Raw genomic sequence first — 19,265 nt, forward strand, 5'->3', positions numbered from 1 at the left:
TGATAGGATTTTGTGGCATTTGATTTCTATTGCTCAGATTTCCAGTTTGTTGGCATCTTGCACATGATCTGCAAAACAAAAAGTCATCTTGAAAAATAGTGGGCCAAAATAGGCCACTTTCAAGTATTTTGTGAGCAGTCTTTCTTGGGCCAAAGTGCCCACCATAACTATATGAGTGGCAGAATGTCAGAACTGAGGCTATCTCTTGATCTGGAATGCATCTCCTTATCATTTGGTCAGAACAGGGTTTCCACAAATATGGCTCATCCCAAACATAATACTTTGCATCTTTCTTTATTTTGTCTCTTGTGTGCTTAGGCATATCAGAAGACAAGTTACCTGTGGCCAAGTAGTTTACCATGTCTGCATACCATGGCTCATCAGTCTAGGCATGGAAGATCTGTTCATAGAAGCCATTCTCAATTTCTTCAGATTTTGAAATGTGCTGCAAGGATGTCTGCATTGGACTTTTGGTGGAATTGGATTCAGGAGCCTCCTTTTTTGCAAGACTTGACTGCAAGGGGGGACTGGAATGGCTGGCTTGCATTGGAAGCTGAAAGGATGCGATGGAATGTGTCTTAGTCTGCTCAAGGCTCATCTGTGAATCCTTCTGAAGTGATGCGACAGAGCCTCCTTTAGTATGTGCTTGGCTGCAGTTCACCTGTTGGATACAACAGACAGTTTCCTTCAGTTTTAGCTCTTTCTGGCTCTCTTCCCTGCAAAGATCATTATTCAGAATATCATCTTGATTTTTATCAAAAATTTCCTGGCTCAAGCAATCAATAATATCAAGACCATAAATAGGGGACATATCATGTGTATATTTCATAGCATCATAGACATTAAATTTAATCATTTCCCCTTCAAACTCCATAGTCAATGTGCCATCATGCATATCAATCTTAGTCCTGGCAGTACTTAAGAAGGGACGTCCAAGAAGGATGTCAGAAGTAGTGTTACAACTGTCCTCCTTTGTATTAATCACATAAAAATCTACAGAAAAGACAAGTTCATCTACTTGCACTAGAACATCTTCTAGCACTCCTATGGGGTGTACCACAGATCTATCAGCCAATTGAATGACTACTCTTGTGTCTTTCAGTGCACCTGCATTCAAAGATTTATAAATAGCAAGAGGCATAACATTAATGGATGCACCAAGATCACACATGGCTTTCTTAATCCCAACATTGCCTATTTTGCAAGCAATAGCAAACATGCCTTTATCTTTGCACTTAGTAGGGAGTTCTCTTTTAATCACAGCAGTAACTACCTCATCTACACTCATTTTTTCTCTTTCAGCAAGCTTTCTTCTATTGGTGCAAAGTTCTTTCATAAATTTTGTGTACCTGGGAATCTGCTTAACAACATCTAGCAGAGGTATATTGATTTCCACCTTTCTGAAAGTCTGAAGAATCTCTTTTTCTTCTTTTTCCTTTTGTGTCCTTTCAAATCTTTTTAGAAAAGGAGGTGGAATTTGGAAACTTACCTTTTGATCAACCTTCTGCACAGGAGAGGTTTCAGATGGTGGATTCGGCTTGGTGAGGTGCATGAGAGGTGCTTCTGAATCAATTGGTTCTTGCGCAATAGCCCTCCTTTCATCAATCTTGGCCTCCTGAAGCTCCCTCCTATTCTCAATGTGATGGCACTAACATTCTGTCTGGGGTTAGTTTCAGTTTGAGAAGGGAGCTTACCTTGTGACTCAATCTTGCTCATGGATATGGCCACTTATCCCATCTGTTGTTGGAAAGTTTGTACTGAGTTTGCAAGTGTATCCAGCATCTTTTCAAGGTGTTGGATGGAACTTGAAGGTGCTAGTTGGGCTTTATTTCTTTGATAATTGTGGTAGTTGTTAGCCCTTCCATAGCTCAAGTTTGGATGATCTCTCCAGCCTGGATTGTATGTGTTTGAATATGGATCATGTCTAGGCTGGTTATATCCTCCAATGGCATTGACATGTTGGCTATCTTCTTAAACCGTAGGACATTGATCAGTTGGGTGTCCTACATAAGCACAAATACCACATGGCCTAGGTGGCTGGGGTGGTTGAGCCTGTTGTGTTTGGCCTAAGACAAAATTTTTCATGACAAAAGTTAGTTCAGAAAGATGAGATGAAATGGTAGATGTACTTACCTCATTTGCTCCTCTTTGCAGTTGCTTTTCTTCTCCATATTGCCTAGATGAGGCTGCAAGGGTGGAGATCAACTCTCTCATCTCCCTAGGTGTCTTGTCTTCAATCTTACCTCCACAGGCTACATCAATGAATCTCCTTTCTGAGGATAGCAAGCCTCCATAAAAAAAATTCTATGAGTGACTTGTCTGAAATATCATGTTGAGGATAACCTGTACATAACCTTTTAAACCTTTTCCAATAATCATATAAGTCCCCAGATGGCTTTTGTCTAATGATACTGATCTCTCTTCTCATGCCAATGGCTTTAGAAGTTGGAAAGTATTTATTCAGAAAAACTCTTACCATATCATCCCAAGAAGTAATAGATCAATTTGGTAAGTAAAATAGCCAATCCTTAGCATAATCATTAAGAGAAAAAGGAAAAGCTCTCAACTTGATATAATCTTTACAAATACCTTGAGATCTCATGGATGAACAGACAATGTGAAATTTTTTTAAGTGCTTGTATGGATTTTCATTTTCAAGACCTCTAAATTTAGGTAGGAGATGAATCAAACCTATTTTAAGTTCAAAATGAATTGTCAGAGGTGGATAGTTGATGCAAAGTGGTGCTTGATCACCTATAGGTGCTGCCAACTCTCTCATGGTTCTTTCTCTTTGCACTGGGGGCCTATTTGCTGGATTTTCTTGGATTATTTGGTCATGGACAGCATGTCCATTATGGGCAGCAGATTGTGCATGAGGTTCAGCCATTTGCATGGCTTGTTGGTCAAGTTCGGGTGCTTCAGAGATGTGGTCTGCGATTGGAGCTTCTGCAGTGGGTGGTTCGGCTTGTGTTGCTTCTCAGGCCGAACTGCTTGCTTACCTAGTCTTCTGATTATGCGCTCAATTTCTGGATCGTAAGGCAGAGTGTCCCTACGTTTAGATCTTGTCATGAAAGAAAAATAAAGAAGTTAAATCAACTCCTCGGCAACGGCGCCAATTTTTTATCACGGTTGTCGAAGCCGGTCAAAAATAACCTTTTCTGTTATCAACAATTTTACAACTGCAGATAGTGGTAAAGGATCATATCCACAGGGAATTGAAAACTCACCTATTTCCTTTATCACAACCAAGAGAATAAACTGAAACAAAAATAATCTGAAAGAACAATAGGCTGCAAGCAAACAAACTGAAAGCAAAATAAAAGTAAAATGCAAGTAAAGTAAAAAGGGGGGTTTTGAGATTGATTGAGATAAACTACTTGATAGGCGGTTGTCGAAGCCGTCAAAAATAAACCTATTCTCGATCAACAAAGTAATTTGCAGATAGTGGCAATAGGGTCGAACCAGAGGGATTTGACACTATGGATTTTCCTAATAATGACTAGGGTAAACAAATAAAGTAAAAAGAGGGGGTTTGATTTGATGATAGTGAATTAAAAATAAATAAGCAGAGGAAGCAATAATTTAAATAGTTGAGAATTTCAATGGGAGGAGAATTCTAGTTGAAGTATGGGTCTATTTCAGTTTGTTTAGAATTGATCATCGATCTTTATGATACTCCTAATTATTTCAATAAATTAGTTTATGATGTGGAAGACGCTTCTCACAATCCAAATTCCTCCTTAGTTTTAGTTTGATTAGGAAACGTTCACTAATTGAACTCTAGCTAACAAGTTGCCAAGGAACGTCCTTGGGGCTTTTAGCATCGAACAACTGTTAACTGCCTTAGGAATTAGAGGAACCTAATTCTAAGCTCGTCAACTGCGTGGCCAAGTTTAGATTATGCAACTGATTATACTTGTGTTTAAACAATCTAAGCAATTACGGACCTAAATTATTCAAACAAATTATCACTTATGCAATGAAAAACAACACGCCTTAATTGATTCTAAAGCAAAGTAATAATAATAAAATGATCAAGTTGCATAAATATTGAAAATAAATAAGAGTTTAATAATGGAGATTTAAATCTTCCAATTCATCACAAATCTGAAAATCCCCAATTTCAACTAGAAAGGAAAGAGTTTATCCACTCATGGTAGACAAAATACACAAAAAGAAAGAAAGAAAAGAAAGAGGAAGAGGCTGCCGAGCTCCTGCAGAATTTCTGAAGCTGCTGTGGTGATGAGATGATGATCTGCTGGTTTGGTGGCTGTCCTTTTATAGATGGAGAGTTCCAATTCCAATTTGATTAGGTTTTTGAAATTCCAATTTGATTTGGTCTTCTTTGTAGTCTTTGATTCCTCTTTGGATTTTGCATTTGATTGAGAATGAAATTCTTTAAGTGAAGGACATGGTTCTTGGTATTGATTTTACAGTGTTTAAAGTGGATTTTGACTTCTCCACTTTTGAATTTCGGTTTTATGCACTTTTCCCGCTTCTGCTGTCTCTTCTGCGTTATTTTGATTTGGGCAGTGATTTGCCCAAATCACTTGCCCCAATCGTCTTCTGTGAGTTAGTCCCAGTTTTCTGCTTCAGCTTGATTTGGGCAGTGATTTGGCCAAATCACTTTGACCCAATCACTTTTCCAGCTTTTTCTGCACTTTTTCTCCAACTTTCCATTTTCTTCCTTTTATACAAAAACATAACAAAAACATAAATTAAGCTAGAAAAATGTGTAAATAAACAGTAATAAATATAATAAAAATGTGGCTAAATTATACTTGATCAAATACCCCCATACCTAGCCTTTTGGTTGTCCTCAAGCAACAAATAACTTAATCAATCAAGCCCCCTTTTCTTTTGAGCCTAAGTACCACTTAATCAGCCCCCCTAGACTCCTAAATTGAAACACTACAGTGTAGGCTGCATGCACTAAGGTTGTCCCCTCTCTCCTTGTTTTCCATCACCTACCATAGCCAAAGGAAAGTGTTTGACTTGATCATGCTTATTCTTTTATATTAGGCTTAATGTAAACCCTAAGAGTGACTTGTCCCCTTTCATAGCATTTTTGTTCAGCAGTACTTTTTATTCTTGCTTGGAAAAGTCACCAACCTTTTTATGCGAAAGTGCATATGGGTGATACACCCCCGGTTACTCAGTTGGTCACTTGTCCAAGTGGCTGCTAGCTCTGTTCATAATCTTAGACCATCGAAACTTATTTTTGCTTGAAAAGTCACCAACCTTTTTACGCGAAGGTGCATATGGGTGATACACCCCTGGTTACTCAGTTGGTCACTTGTTCAAGTGGTTTGTTAGCTCAGTTCATAGTCTTAGATCATCGAAACAGGTTTATGTTTTGTGCCTTTTCATTTTTGCTGAATTTCTCTTTTCTTGCTTTCTTTTTCTTTTTCTTTTCATAACAGTTTGGGCAAATTAGCTCATAGAGAGTTACACTAACTTTTTTATTGCACGTATTTTTATTTTCCTTTCCTATTGGCCACAGCAGATTTAGGATTCAATTCAAGAGAAAGAACTCCCTAAGTAAAGGCAACACACTGTAAATGGTTCAATTTAGGTTTAAAGGGTTGGAAAATTTTAATGGGGTCATGAGATAAGAGGCTTTTTCAACTTTGTTATCTATACTGAGTAGAGCTAAGGCTAAAGCAAAATTGTGTGCATGTATGTGCAGAAGTGAAAATATGTGTTAAAAAAAAATTATGGTGTGTGCAAAAGGGTAAGAACAATACAAAAGGAAGCAAAAAGAATGCAAAAAGAAAACAAAGAATGGTGTAAACAGTGCAAAATAGTCCCCAAGTACCCCCACACCTAATCTAGACATTGTCCTCAATGTGCAAAATATATAAAACAAAAATAGAAGGAAAGGGACTTCCTGGCCTGTGGGTGATTTGGTCAGTGATTTGGGCAAATCACTGGCCAAATCACTGTCTGTCGTGGTGTTGGGACAGAAAATGGTCTAACAGCAGGTCCAACAGGTGCTCCATCCTGTGCATTCTGTCCTCAATTCTACTGAGACGAGCCTTTACTGTCTGGTTGGGGGCTGCATCTTCAGGTGGCTGATGGGCATCCTGCTGGGGAGCTGCTGGAGGTGCTTTTTCTTGTATTTCCTGTTCTGCTTCTGCTGGGGTATCTGTAGGGGCAGTCTACTGGGAGGTGGTGAGCTGGGTGGTTGTCCTCCTTCTGAACACACGCTCATGGCGTTGTGTGATGGGGCCTGCAGGTGCAATGGAAAAAATGTCTCCCACTTTGCAAAGCAACCCCATATCATCTAATGTGCGTAGGTCTAAGGGGGTTTGTTTGTGGGTGGGGGAGAGGTCAGTGTGTGCTGGGTGCAACAATTTTAGATTCACTGCAATGGCAGTGATCAGATGGCCAAGAATTAGGGGCCTGTGATACTGGATGGTGCTAGAGATTTGGGTGGCAACCTAGTATCCCACATGGATTTTCTGCTGTGTGTGCATGCACCACAGAATGTACAGCTCAGTTCTGGTTAGGACGTTGGGTGCGTCCTTCCTCCCAGAAAATGTGTAAGCCAAGAATCTGTGAATGTATTTCAGGGAGGGATTTTTCAGGTACAGGTCTTTGGACCTGGTTGGCGAGTAGGTATCAGGGGGGTTGTCACACAACTCCAAATAGGCAGAGCTGGGATTGAATTCAATGTGGAAGTCCCAAGTTGAGTCAGGTCATTCACAGCCCATGGCAATGCTAAACTCCTGTAGGGACGAGCAAAATCGCTGACCCAATAGCCTGAACCCAACTGTGTCTGGTGTGTGCAGGTTGTGCATGGCAGACTTATCAAAGTAAAATGTGGTGAAGAACTCATGTGTGAGTTCAGTGAAGGATGGCAGACGAAGGAAGAAGAATTTGTCCCAGCCAATAGTAGAGATAAGGGAACGTACCTGGTCTTGGAGTCTCAGTGCTTCAAGAGTGCCCTGGTGAATGTACTTACCTGGATGGTACGGCAGGGAGGAGACTCTGTCCAGCCTGGTGCATTCAGAGGCTTTGTTGAATGTCAGGGCCTGAGTGATGTGGTTTGGGTGGATTGGTTTGGGCAAATCGTTGGGCAAGTCACTGGGAAAATCACCTTCTTCATGGCCTGCGGGATGTGTGGCCATGGGAGTCTCTGGTTCTTGCTCTGGGCTCAGTGGTGGAGGTGGTGATGGCGTTCTTGGCCGTTTATGGCCACGGTTAGTGGAAGTGGTGGCGTCTTGAGGCGTTTCGCCTCCCTGGGTTTCCATTACGACTGTGGCAGAGGAAGGTGGTGGCACGATCATTGTCGCCCTGGTGCGTCGGCGGTAGGTTTGGATTTCCGGTGAGGCGGAGCGCCCGGTCTCTGTTCCAGCGGCCGGTTCTGTGTCAGTGTTTCTTGGGATGGGTGGAGGGTTGTCCATTGTCTCTTCATCGCTGTCGGAGGGAATGGGTATAGGTAGCCCTAGCTTCCTCCACATGCCGGGTCCGCCGGTGGCCTTCATTTTGATTCTGACCATGGTGGTTGGTGGTGGTGGTATTCGGTGAAGGTAAATATTGAAGAAGAAGAAGGAAGAGTAGGAACAGAGAGATAGCGTGAGGGAAAACAAAATAAAAGAAAAATGAAAACCATTTAAAGTGATTTGGGGTAGTTGAACTGACCTGATCATTAAATGTTGAATCTCGGGTTTCTTGGTAGAGTGATTTGGTCAGTGATTTGGGCAAATCACTCGGCCAAATCACTTTTCTTCATTGTAGTTGCTTGCTTGGCCCTGTTCACGACTTTTCTCATGATGTGCTGATCTGGTAATTGGGCCTGATAATTTGGTCAAATCACCTGGGCAAATCACTTCTTTGGTGCAATTGCCTGGTTGATCTTGTTCTTTATAAGATGAACCCTGTCGATTTGGCCTGTCGATTTGGGCAAATCACTGCCCCGATCACTTCAGCTGGGTTGCCTTCCAGTAGCACCCTGGTTTACTGTCTTGGGCTGGATTGATTGTGTCGATCAGCTGTTTGGGGCAGGGGGATCCAAGGGGACCTCCTCCACAAGGTGAACAGTAAACCCTTCATAAAAAGGTTTCAAATGGTGCCCATTTACCTTGAAAACTTTGCTTATTTGTGGGCTGTGAATGTCCACAGCTCCATGTGGATAGATGTGCTCTATCAAGAATGGCCCAATCCACCTTGACCGAAGCTTCCCAGGGAATAATTTGAACCTTGAATCAAAAAGCAAAACTTTATCACCAACCTAGAAGTGTTTTCTGGAGATATTTTTGTCATGGAAGGCTTTGGTCTTTGCTTTGTAATCCCATGAAGCTTCATATGCATCACGCCGGATTTCCTCTAGCTCCTGTAGTTGCAATTTTCTATTGGCTCCAGCTTCTTTTTCATTCATATTACAGCTCTTTATAGCCCAATAGGCTTTGTGCTCAAGCTCCACGGGTAAATGGCAAGCTTTGCCATAGATCAGCCTATATGGGGACATGCCAATAGGTGTTTTGTATGCTGTTCTATATGCCCACAAGGCATCATTAAGGCGCACACTCCAATCCTTGCGGTTTGGGCAAACTGTCTTCTCCAGAATTGACTTGATTTCTATATTTGAGACTTCGGCCAGCCTATTTGTTTGAGGATGATAGGCAATAGAGGTTCTATGGATAACATGGTGCCTTTTAAGGAGAGTCTCCACTACCTTGTTGTAGAAATGGGTGCCTCGGTCATTGATCATTGCTTTGGGCAAATCGAATCTGGAAAATATGTGAGATTTCATAAAATCCACAACTGTTTTTGCATCATCAGCCCTTGTTGCTTTGGCCTCAATCCATTTTGAGACATAATCCATAGCCAGCAGTATGTAGGTGTTGCCAAAGGAAGGTGGGAATGGTCCCATGAAGTCAATGCCCAAAATTTCAAAGATTTCACATACCATGATGGGTGCTTGAGGCATTTCACTTCGGTTGCCAAGGTTTCCCGTTTATTGGCATCTTGCATATGACCTACAAAATAAATAAGAATCTCTAAATATGTTAGGCCAAAATAACCCACATTCAAGTATTTTCATGGCTGTCTTGCGTGGCCCAAAATGTCCTCCACAGCTGTAGGAGTGGCAGAAAGTTAGGATAGAAGAGATCTCATGGTTAGGGATGCATCTTCGGATCACTTGGTCTGCACAATGCTTCCATAGGTAAGGCTCATCCCACACATAATACCTTGCCTCTTTCTTGATCTTTTCTCTCATGTATTTGGGCAAATCAGTAGGTAAATCACCTGTGGCAAGGTAATTTACTATATCAACATACCATGGTTCCTCTTCATGGACAGCAAAGAGGTGCTTATCAGGGAAGGTCTCATTGATGGGGCATGGCTCCATTTCTAAAAGAATTCCGTTGAGGTGGTCAGCTACAAGGTTCTCCTTTCCCTTTTTGTCGCTGTAATACCCGGCTAGAATCCGGCACCGGAATTCCTGTCGTCTGGTGGAATCCGGGGTGTTGGACTTCTAGAGAAGGGTAGGCTTTATGTCTTCTTAAGTGTTATGTTTTGATTTAAGGTTTTCAAGTTGAAATGAGATGTGTTTTGAAGAGAAAAGTCTATGGAGACTTTTGCCAAGTTCGGCCACCGAAGGTAAGTTCGGCCGCCGAAAGTGCCCAATGTTCGGCTTCCGAAGTTCAGGTTCGGCCCCCGAATGTTGCATGGTTTTGCATGCGATTCGGCAGCCGAAGCTGAGTTGGCTAGCCAACGATTGAGCATGCATTAGTCAGCATTTTGGACAGGTGTTATCTCCAAACCCTGTCCAGAAGTTTGGCCACGTCTCCCATGACTTATCTGCAAACCTTTTAGCAGCTCATGCAAAGGTTTGTTGGTTTTCAAAGGTTTGAAGCAAAAAGGTTAGTTTTGAGGGTTTATAACCTTGAAGAGGTGTTGATCCATTTTTCTTTGTTCAGATCGTTCATCTTCTTGTTTACAGGAGGTAAGTGAAGATCTGGAACATGTTTTAATGTTTTACATAAGTTTTATGAAGGTTTGGGTAGAGATGCATGCTTAGGTGAAAAAGGGTGTTTTTGATGGTTTAAGCTTGTAAGCATGATTATGTGTTATGTTTGCTGTGTTTGTTGGGGTTTTTAGGTAGTTTTGGACCCCTTTGCACATATACAAGAGTATACGTGTGTTGCGGAGTTGAAGTTTGCATGTTTTGAGAGATTGAAGGGATGGAGGAGCTTGTTTGCCGTTGGGGCTGAGTTCTGGATGAACTCAGGTTCGGCAGCCGAAGGTTCATTCGGCCGCCGAACCTCTTGCATGGTGGCTTAGGCTGCCACAGCTTGCCTCCGAGAGGTTTGAATGTTCGACTCTGTTTGGGGGATTCGGCCACCGAAGGTGCCGCCGAAGGTTAGAGACTTTCGTCTCTGGCGTGTGTTTTGGCCCCCGAAACTTGCCCCCGAAAGGGTTCGGCCGCCGAAGCTTGAGATTCGGCCGCCGAAGGTGCATGAGTTTCGTCTTTGGAAAGGACTTTCGGCCGCCGAACATGCCGTCGAAAGTGTCCTGTCCAGCTTTTTTTTTGCATGCTTTGCTTGAGTTTTAGAGGGAGGTTAAAGGGATTCTTGGGGAGTGTAATAGAGTTATCTTAAGCTAGTTTGGTCCCTCATATTGAGTCTTCATATGTGTATACAGACCAGAGGAACCAAAGAGAGCAGCAGTGAGTACTACTCCAGCGTTTACAGAACCTGCAGAGTCAGTCCAGAGCCAGAGGTGAGTGGAACTAAACTGATACTCGTTTTAATTGAGACATTAACTACTTTTAGCATATTCATGCATCATATTTATGCACGAGGTTGATTGCATTAGAATCCACAAAGATGTTGCATTGCATAGCTTTATTGTTGGTGTGGGTAAATGCTGAATGATCCAGTGGTTCCAGACAGGAAGTCCAGGACCCCATTCTACGGCCTGGCAGGTATAGGAAGTCCAGGACCCCATTCTACGGCCTGGCGGGTATAGGCAAATGGTCTATACTGGCAAATGGTAAGTACAGGTGTTATATACACATATACATATATGGTACAGGAAGACCAGGACCCCAGTCTACGGCCTGGCACGGTTTACTGGGACTATGTGGTGACGGGTTTACTCTTGATGTGGATTGTCTGTGTTATGATGCATTCCATCAGATCATAGTTTAATGAATTCTTTTATTGTTCTACTCACTGGGCTATAGAGCTCATCCCACTCCCTTAACCCCAGTTTTGCAGGTTCAGTGTACAGTGTACAGGGGATGTTCAGAAGAGGTCAGAAAAAGAGAAAAGACTTGTAATAGTTTAGAGTGGACATGTAATATTAAAGAGATGTGCTTGTTGTCTATTCAGTTAGATATGTGCTTGACTTAGTGGTTTGTGTTGTGAATCTTTTGTTGTGTACATGATATGTTTTTACAGAATATGTGAAAAACCAGGCTTAACAGGTATGATACAACCCATCTAGAGCAAGCTCTAGTTAGGGGTACAGAGTACAGGGTATTGAGATAGTGCATGCACAGGTTAAGCCTTGGTACAGAGAAAAGAGTTTGTATTTTTTCACAGATTATGTTTGATCATGTATGAGATTTACAAGTACACAGAGAGTATAGCAGGCTTGCTACGGGTCCTTCCTTGTGGCTGTGTTGAGCTTCCTATAGTCCATGCATACTCTCCACCCATTTTGTACACGAGTGGGTACTAGCTCTCCTTCAGAATTGGGGACAATGGTAATCCCAGTCTTCTTTGGAACTACGTGGATAGGACTTACTCACTTGTTGTCAGAGATGGGGTAGATGACTCCAGTGTCTAAGAGTTTTACTATTTCTTTCATCGCAACCTCCATCATTGGTGCATTCAGCCTTCTTTGAGCTTCACGGACAGGTTTGCACTCCTCTTCCATGAGTATTCAATGCATGAATGTTGATGGTGAGATACCCTTTATGTCTTCCAAGGTCCACCCAATTGCTTTCTTGTGCTTCCTTAACATATCAATGAGCTTTTCTTCTTCTTCTTGGCTGAGCTGGTTAGAAATTATAACTGGGAGTGTATTTCCAGCCCTCAAGTAGGCATATTTGAGGTGCTCTGGTAGGGGCTTCAGATCTGGTGCATTTGCTGTCTTATCTGCAGATTGTTGCTGGTTTACTGATTTGGGCAGATCACCTGCTGTCTGTCTGGATGATCTGGGTAGATCACTCCTGGTCTTATCCGTTTGTCCCAGTAATTTGGGCAAGTCATCTATTGCTAGTCCTGGTGATGTGGTCAAATTTTGCCTGGTCTTGTCTGTCTGCTCTGGTGATTTGGGCAAGTCAGGTTCTGTCTGTTCTGGTGAATTGGCCAAATCACCTGTAACCAGTAATGCACAGTTTGCTGTTTCCACTACATCAGTCTGGGTGTTGCTGTGGTTGCTATCCATGTCTCCTTGCCTGTAAAAATCATCATAAAGTAAATTTTCTTGATCAAAATCAAAAATTTCTTGACTTAAATCATCAATTATATCAAGGCCATAAACAGGAGAAACATCATTGGGGAATTTCATGGCATCATAAACATTAAACTTGATAACTTCCCCTTCAAACTCCATAGTTAATGTGCCATCATGCACATCAATTTTGGTTCTGGCTGTGCTCAAGAATGGTCTTCCAAGTATGATATCAGAAGTTGTGTTGCTCTTGTCTTCCTCCATGTCAATTACATAAAAGTCAGCTGGAAAGACTAGTTGGTCCACTTGCACCAACACATCTTCAAGCACTCCTTTGGGGTAGACAACGGATCGATCGACTAATTGGATCACAATGCTGGTGCCTTTGAGTGTACCTGCATTCAACAAGTTAAAAATGGAAAGGGGCATGACATTTATTGAAGCTCCAAGGTCACACATTGCCTTCTTTATTCCCACGTTGCCTATTTTGCATGAAACAGTGAACATGCCTCTATCCTTGCATTTGGTGGGAAGCTTTCTTTGAATGACAGTTGAGACACACTCCCCCACACTTACCTTTTCACGTTCAGCAAGTTTCCTTCTATTGGTGCATAGCTCTTTGAGAAATTTGGCATACCTTGGTATTTGTTTGACAGCATCAAGTAGAGGTATGTTGATTTCCACCTTGCGAAGTGTTTCTAGTATCTATTTTTCATCTTTTTCTTTCTGAGATCTTGCAATTCTTTTGAGAAAAGGGGGAGGTACCTTGAATTTCTCTGCTGGTTGTTGTTTCTGCTTTTGACTGGATTCTGCCTGATCTGTTGATTTGGGTAGATAGAATTCTGCCTTCTCCAGTGATTTGGGCAGATCAATAGTGCTGGGCAGCTCAGTCTGCCTAGAGATTGGGTCAGTGATTTGGGCAGATCGACTGCCCTGATCACTTTCTGGCAGATTCTCCTCAGTAACCTGTTTTTGCTTCTGCTCAGCCCTGTTGTCTTGCAACTCTCTCCCTCTCCTCAATGTGATAGCACTAGCATTTTGCCTTGGGTTTATCTCAGTTTGGGAAGGCAGCTTTCCTTGTGATTCAAGTTTGCTCAAGGATGAAGCCATTTGTACCATTTGTTACTCAAGATTCTGTACAGTATTGGCTAAGGACTTCACTATATCTTCAAGGCGTGCATTGGACTTTTGAGGTGCTGCTGGGGCTGGATTTCTTTGCTGGTAGTTTGGCTATTGATTGGCCCTTACATAACTAAAATTTGGGTGATCCCTCCACCTTGGATTATATGTATTTGAATATGGATCATACCCTCTTTGCCCATTGAAACCTCCAACAACATTGACTTGCTGGTCCTCTTCTTGAAGGAAAGGACATAGATCAGTTGGATGGTTGATGTTTGCACAAATTCCACATGGTTTGGGCTGCTAAATCTGCTGGACTTGTTGGGCTTGACCCACAACAAGGCTACGGACAGCATTGGTCAAATCAGATATTTGGGATGCCAGAGTGGATGTACTCACCTCATTCACCCTTCTTGGTGGTTGTTCTTGGTCTCCAAATTGCTGAGAAGCTACAGCCATGGTGGAAATTAAATTCCTCATCTCTTGAGGTGACTTGTCTTCAATCCCCCCTCCACAGGCTGCATCAATAAATTTTCTCTCTGAAGGTTGAAGACCTCCATAGAAATATTCAATGAGAGATTTGTCAGAAATATCATGCTGAGGGAAGCTCGTGCATAGCCTTTTGAACCTTTCCCAGTACTCATACAAGCCTTCAGAATGCTTTTGCCTTATACCACTTATCTCTCGACGGATGCCAATGGCTTTTGAGGTTGGGAGGAATTTGCTTAAGAAAGCTTTCACCATACCATCATATGATGTGATGGATTCGGGTGGCAAGTAGAATAGCCAATCCTTGGCATAGTCATCAAGGGAAAAAGGGAAGGCTCTAAGTTTGACATGTTCTTCATAAATACCTTGAGGTCTCATGGTTGAGCATACAATGTGGAATTCCTTCAAATGCTTGTGATGGTCCTCATTTTCTAGGCCTCTAAATTTGGGAAGGAGGTGGATCAGACCTATCTTCAACTCAAAGGGTGCTGTCAACGAGGGATATGTAATGCATAATGGTGCTTGGTCTTCAGCTGGCATAGCTAGCTCTCAGAATGTTCTCTCCCGTGGCTGTGGTGCTTGAACAGGCAGGTTTCCAGCTTGAATTTCAGCTTCTTCACGTGCAACAGGGGGTTCCGCCATTGCTGGATTTTCTGCAGTAACCTGAAACTCTGTTTCTGGAGCAAATTCAGCAGTGGTAGGTGCGGCAGTGGGCGAATTTGCTGGTGCAGAAAATTCTGCAACAGGGGCAGTAGCAAATCTGTTAGATGGTGTTGTTGATGAAGATGGTTTTGAGGCTTGGTTCCTCAACTTTGCTTGCTTTCTTAAGCTATTGGCAGTGCGTTCAACCTCCGGATCATAAAGAAGAGTGTCTTTACGGCCAGACCTGGTCATAAAGGAAAAATACGTTAGTTTAAATCAAATCCCCGGCAACGGCGCCAATTTTTGATAGGCGGTTGTCGAAGCCGTCAAAAATAAACCTATTCTCGTTCAACAAAGTAATTTGCAGATAGTGGCAACAGGGTCGAACCACAGGGATTTGACACTACGGATTTTCCTAATAATGACTAGGGTAAACAAATAAAGTAAAAAGAGAGGGTTTGATTTGATGATAGTGAATTAAAAATAAATAAGCAGAGGAAGCAATAATTTAAATAGTTGAGAATTTCAATGGGAGGAGAATTCTAATTGAAGTATGGGTCTATTTCAGTTTGTTTAGAATTGATCATCGATCTTTATGATACTCCTAATTATTTCAATAAATTAGTTTAGGATGTGGAAGACGCTTCTCACAATCCAAATTCCTCCTTAGTTTTAGTTTGATTAGGAAACGTTCGCTAATCAAACTCTAGCTAACAAGTTACCAAGGAACGTCCTTGGGGCTTTTAGCATCAAACAACTGTTAACTGCCTTAGGACTTAGAGGAACCTAATTTTAAGCTCGCCAACCGCGTGGTCAAGTTTAGATTATGCAACTGATTATACTTGCGTTTAAACAATCTAAGCAATTATGGACCTAAATTATTCAAACAAATTATCACTTATGCAATTAAAAACAACACGCCTTAATTGATTCTAAAGCAAAGTAATAATAATAAAATGATCAAGTTGCATAAATATTGAAAATAAATAAGAGTTTAATAATGGAGATTTAAATCTCCTAATTCATCACAAATCTGAAAATTCCCAATTTCAACTAGAAAGGAAAGAGTTTAGCCACTCATAGTGGACAAAATACACAAAAAGAAAGAATGAAAAGAAAGAGGAAGAGGCTGCCGAGCTCCTGCAGAATTTACGAAGCTGCTGTGGTGATGAGATGATGATCTGCTGGTTTGGTGGCTGTCCTTTTATAGATGGAGAGTTTCAATTCCAATTAGATTAGGGTTTTTGAAATCTCAATTTGATTTGGTCTTCTTTGTAGTCTTTGATTCCTCTTTGGATTTTGTATTTGATTGAGAATGGAATTCTTTAGGTAAAGGACATGGTTCTTGGGACTGATCTTGTAGTGTTTAAAGTGGATTTGGACTTCTCCACTTTTGAATTTCAATTTTCTGCACTTTTCCCGCTTTTGCTGTCTCTTCTGCGTTATTTTGATTTGGGCAGTGATTTGCCCAAATCGTTTGCCCGAATCGCCTTCTGTGAGTTAGTCCCAGTTTTCTGCTTCAGCTTGATTTGGGCAGTGATTTGGCCAAATCACTTTGACCAAATCACTTTTTCAGCTTTTTCTGCACTTTTTCTCCAACTTTCCATTATCTTCCTTTTCTACAAAAACATAACAAAAATATAAATTAAGCTAGAAAAATATGTAAATAAATAGTAATAAATATAATAAAAATGTGGCTAAATTATGCTTGATCACTACTACTGATGTAACGACCCGAAAACCGGTACCCCTCTGTAACGGCCCGAACCATCACTGGCACTAGGATCCAGATCGGCTTAAGGCCGCCGGGACCCGTAGCAAGCCGACTATACTCTCTGTGTACCTGATAAATCCCATACATGATCAAAGATACTCAACAATCCTGTAAAACTACCAGCCTTAACTACTGTTACTCAATTATACAAATCTGAAACGGCCCCCAAGGCCTATACCAGTGACTACTGACTGCTGTAGGTCAAAGGATTGAAACCCTTTCTTCCCTCACTGTTGGGTCAAGGGATTGAAACCCTTTCTTCCCTCTCGGTTATGTTTCTGGGTCAAGGGATTGAAACCCTTTCTTCCCGAAACACAACCCACTGGCATCTTATGCCACATACCCTATGTTAAGCCTGGCTTAGCACATTTCTCATCAAGAAACGTAAAACATGATGCATGTACAAAAGGATTAATCATACATCACACTAAGGCAAAGACACTAGGGTAAAGCACAATTCTATCCATGATCCGATAGTACATATCTATCCATTACATTACAAACTAATTTTTAATTACATCATGTCCACTACTCTATTACATGCATACTTTCCTCTTTACTCTTGCTGACCTTGACTTCCCATAGCTATCTCGGAACCTGCAAAACTGGGGTTAAGGGAATGGGATGAGCTACTACAGCCCAGTGAGTAGGAACACTAAAACAGTTCATTAATTACATGCTTTCATGGAATGCATCACATCACAAACATATCATCTCAAGGATGAACTTGTCACCAATAGCCCTCTACATATACATATAGTAATATGTCCAACTGTGCCCGGGGCGATTAGGCCTCACCGGGGCTACTCTTAACTGACTCATAACATACATGTCCAATTGTGCCCGGGGCGATTAGGCCTCACCGGGTCTACTCTTAACTGACTCATAGTACCAGGAGCGACCTGGTCTGTAATGCCAGGAGCGACCTGGTATGGCTATCTCATGCCATATCTCATCTCATAGTATCTCATCTCATATCAAGGGCTAAGGATCATCCAACATTCATCCATATGAACAACATCTTATGCAATGCATCATATTCGTGGATTCTAATGCAACACAACCTAATACATAACATAGCATTTTATGATGCATGGATCATGCTAGAAGCATTTCATTTCTCAATATAAAATATTAAGTTTAGTTCCATTCACCTGTAGCCAAGCAGTGGCTAGCTCTGGGCCAATTCTAACTCTGAAGCAGCTACTACTGCTAAACACCTCGGTTCCTCGGGTCCAATCCTATAATGGAGGACTCAAATGAGGCACCAACATACTCTATACAACTCATAAACAACTCTCCAAAACCCTTTAAAACATCCTAGAATAATCCTAGAAATCATGCAAAGGAAAGCTGAACAGAGCATCTTCGGCGGCACCTTCGGTGGCCGAATGCTCCCTCCAGAGCCGAACCTCATGCATGTTCGGCGGCCGAACCTTCCTTCGGTTGCCAAACCTGAGTTCATCCAGAACTCAGCTTCGTGCACAAACATGCCTCCTAAACCTTCCAAATCCTCAACACATGCAGCCAACCTCTCTAAAACATGCATAACTCCTACCACAAGCATATAGGAGCTTAAAACAACTTAAACCTCAACAAACAAACTCATCAAGCAAACATAAAACATAAAGGGTCCATAAACCCTAATATGCACAACCATTCAAACTCATGCATAAACTCCCTTTTCCCTTCACAAAACTCATGTAGAACATCATGAAAAGTAAGGAGCTACACTTACCTCTTAAAGAACAAAGACTGGTGTGATCCAAACTTAGAGCTATGGAGGATCTAAGCTCTAAACTCTCCAAAACCTTGCTTAAAGTGCAAAACCTTCAAAACAAGGATAACACTCACTTAACTTTGAAAGATTTAATGAAAAACCATGAAAACCATCCAAGGGGAACAAGAACTCACCTCTGGTAGTGAAAAGGAAGCAAAACTGATCCATTTCACCGACTGAGGACCTTTTATAAGCGGCTGACCGCCTCAGCTTCGGCGGCCAAACCTGCATGCAAAACCATGCAACGTTTGGCGGCCGAACTTGGAGTTTCGGGGGCCAAACGTAAGGCACTTTCGGCGGCCGAACATCACTTTCGGCGGCCGAACCTGCGCTTTGTTCCCTTGGTCTTTTCTCTGCAAAACTCAATTCCTTTATTCAAAACATAGAAATACTTAAAAACATTTTGAAAACCTTGTTTCTTACCCTTCTAGAGACTTCCGACATCCTCAAATGCTAGATTCCAACGGAGATTCCGCCGAAAAGTAGGGATTCCGATGCCATAATCTAGCCGGGTATTACAATTGAAAGCAATAAAATGAGCGAATAATAAAATAAAAAAGAGTAAACAATGATGAGAAAGCTCTAGTTGAAGAATTGGATCCACTTCAGTGATTGGGATTGATCATTGACACTTATGTTCTTTCGATTGATTCAATAGATTAGTTATGGAGATGGAAGAAACTTCTCACCACCATTATCTCTCCTTAGGAATAAATTAATTAAGGAACGTCCTCTAACCAATCACTAATCAATAAGTAGCCAAGGAACGTCCTTGGGCCTCAGACAATAAACAACTGTCAATTACATTAAGAAATAGAGAGATCTAATCCTAGTTACCCAAACGTATGGAGACAACACTAAATCATGAAACTTCTTTAGTTTTTACACCAAGTGTTCTTATGTTTGAACAATCCAAGCAATTACGGACTTAAATCATCTAAACTAACAAATAATTACTTTACAATCAAGAATCAACATAGATCTAAACAACAAAGCAATATGGAAATCAAACATGAAATTGCATAAATATTGAACAACTAAAAG

This window comes from Manihot esculenta, chromosome 9, assembly GCF_001659605.2.
Source record: "Manihot esculenta cultivar AM560-2 chromosome 9, M.esculenta_v8, whole genome shotgun sequence".
NCBI classification, from domain to species: domain Eukaryota; kingdom Viridiplantae; phylum Streptophyta; class Magnoliopsida; order Malpighiales; family Euphorbiaceae; genus Manihot; species Manihot esculenta.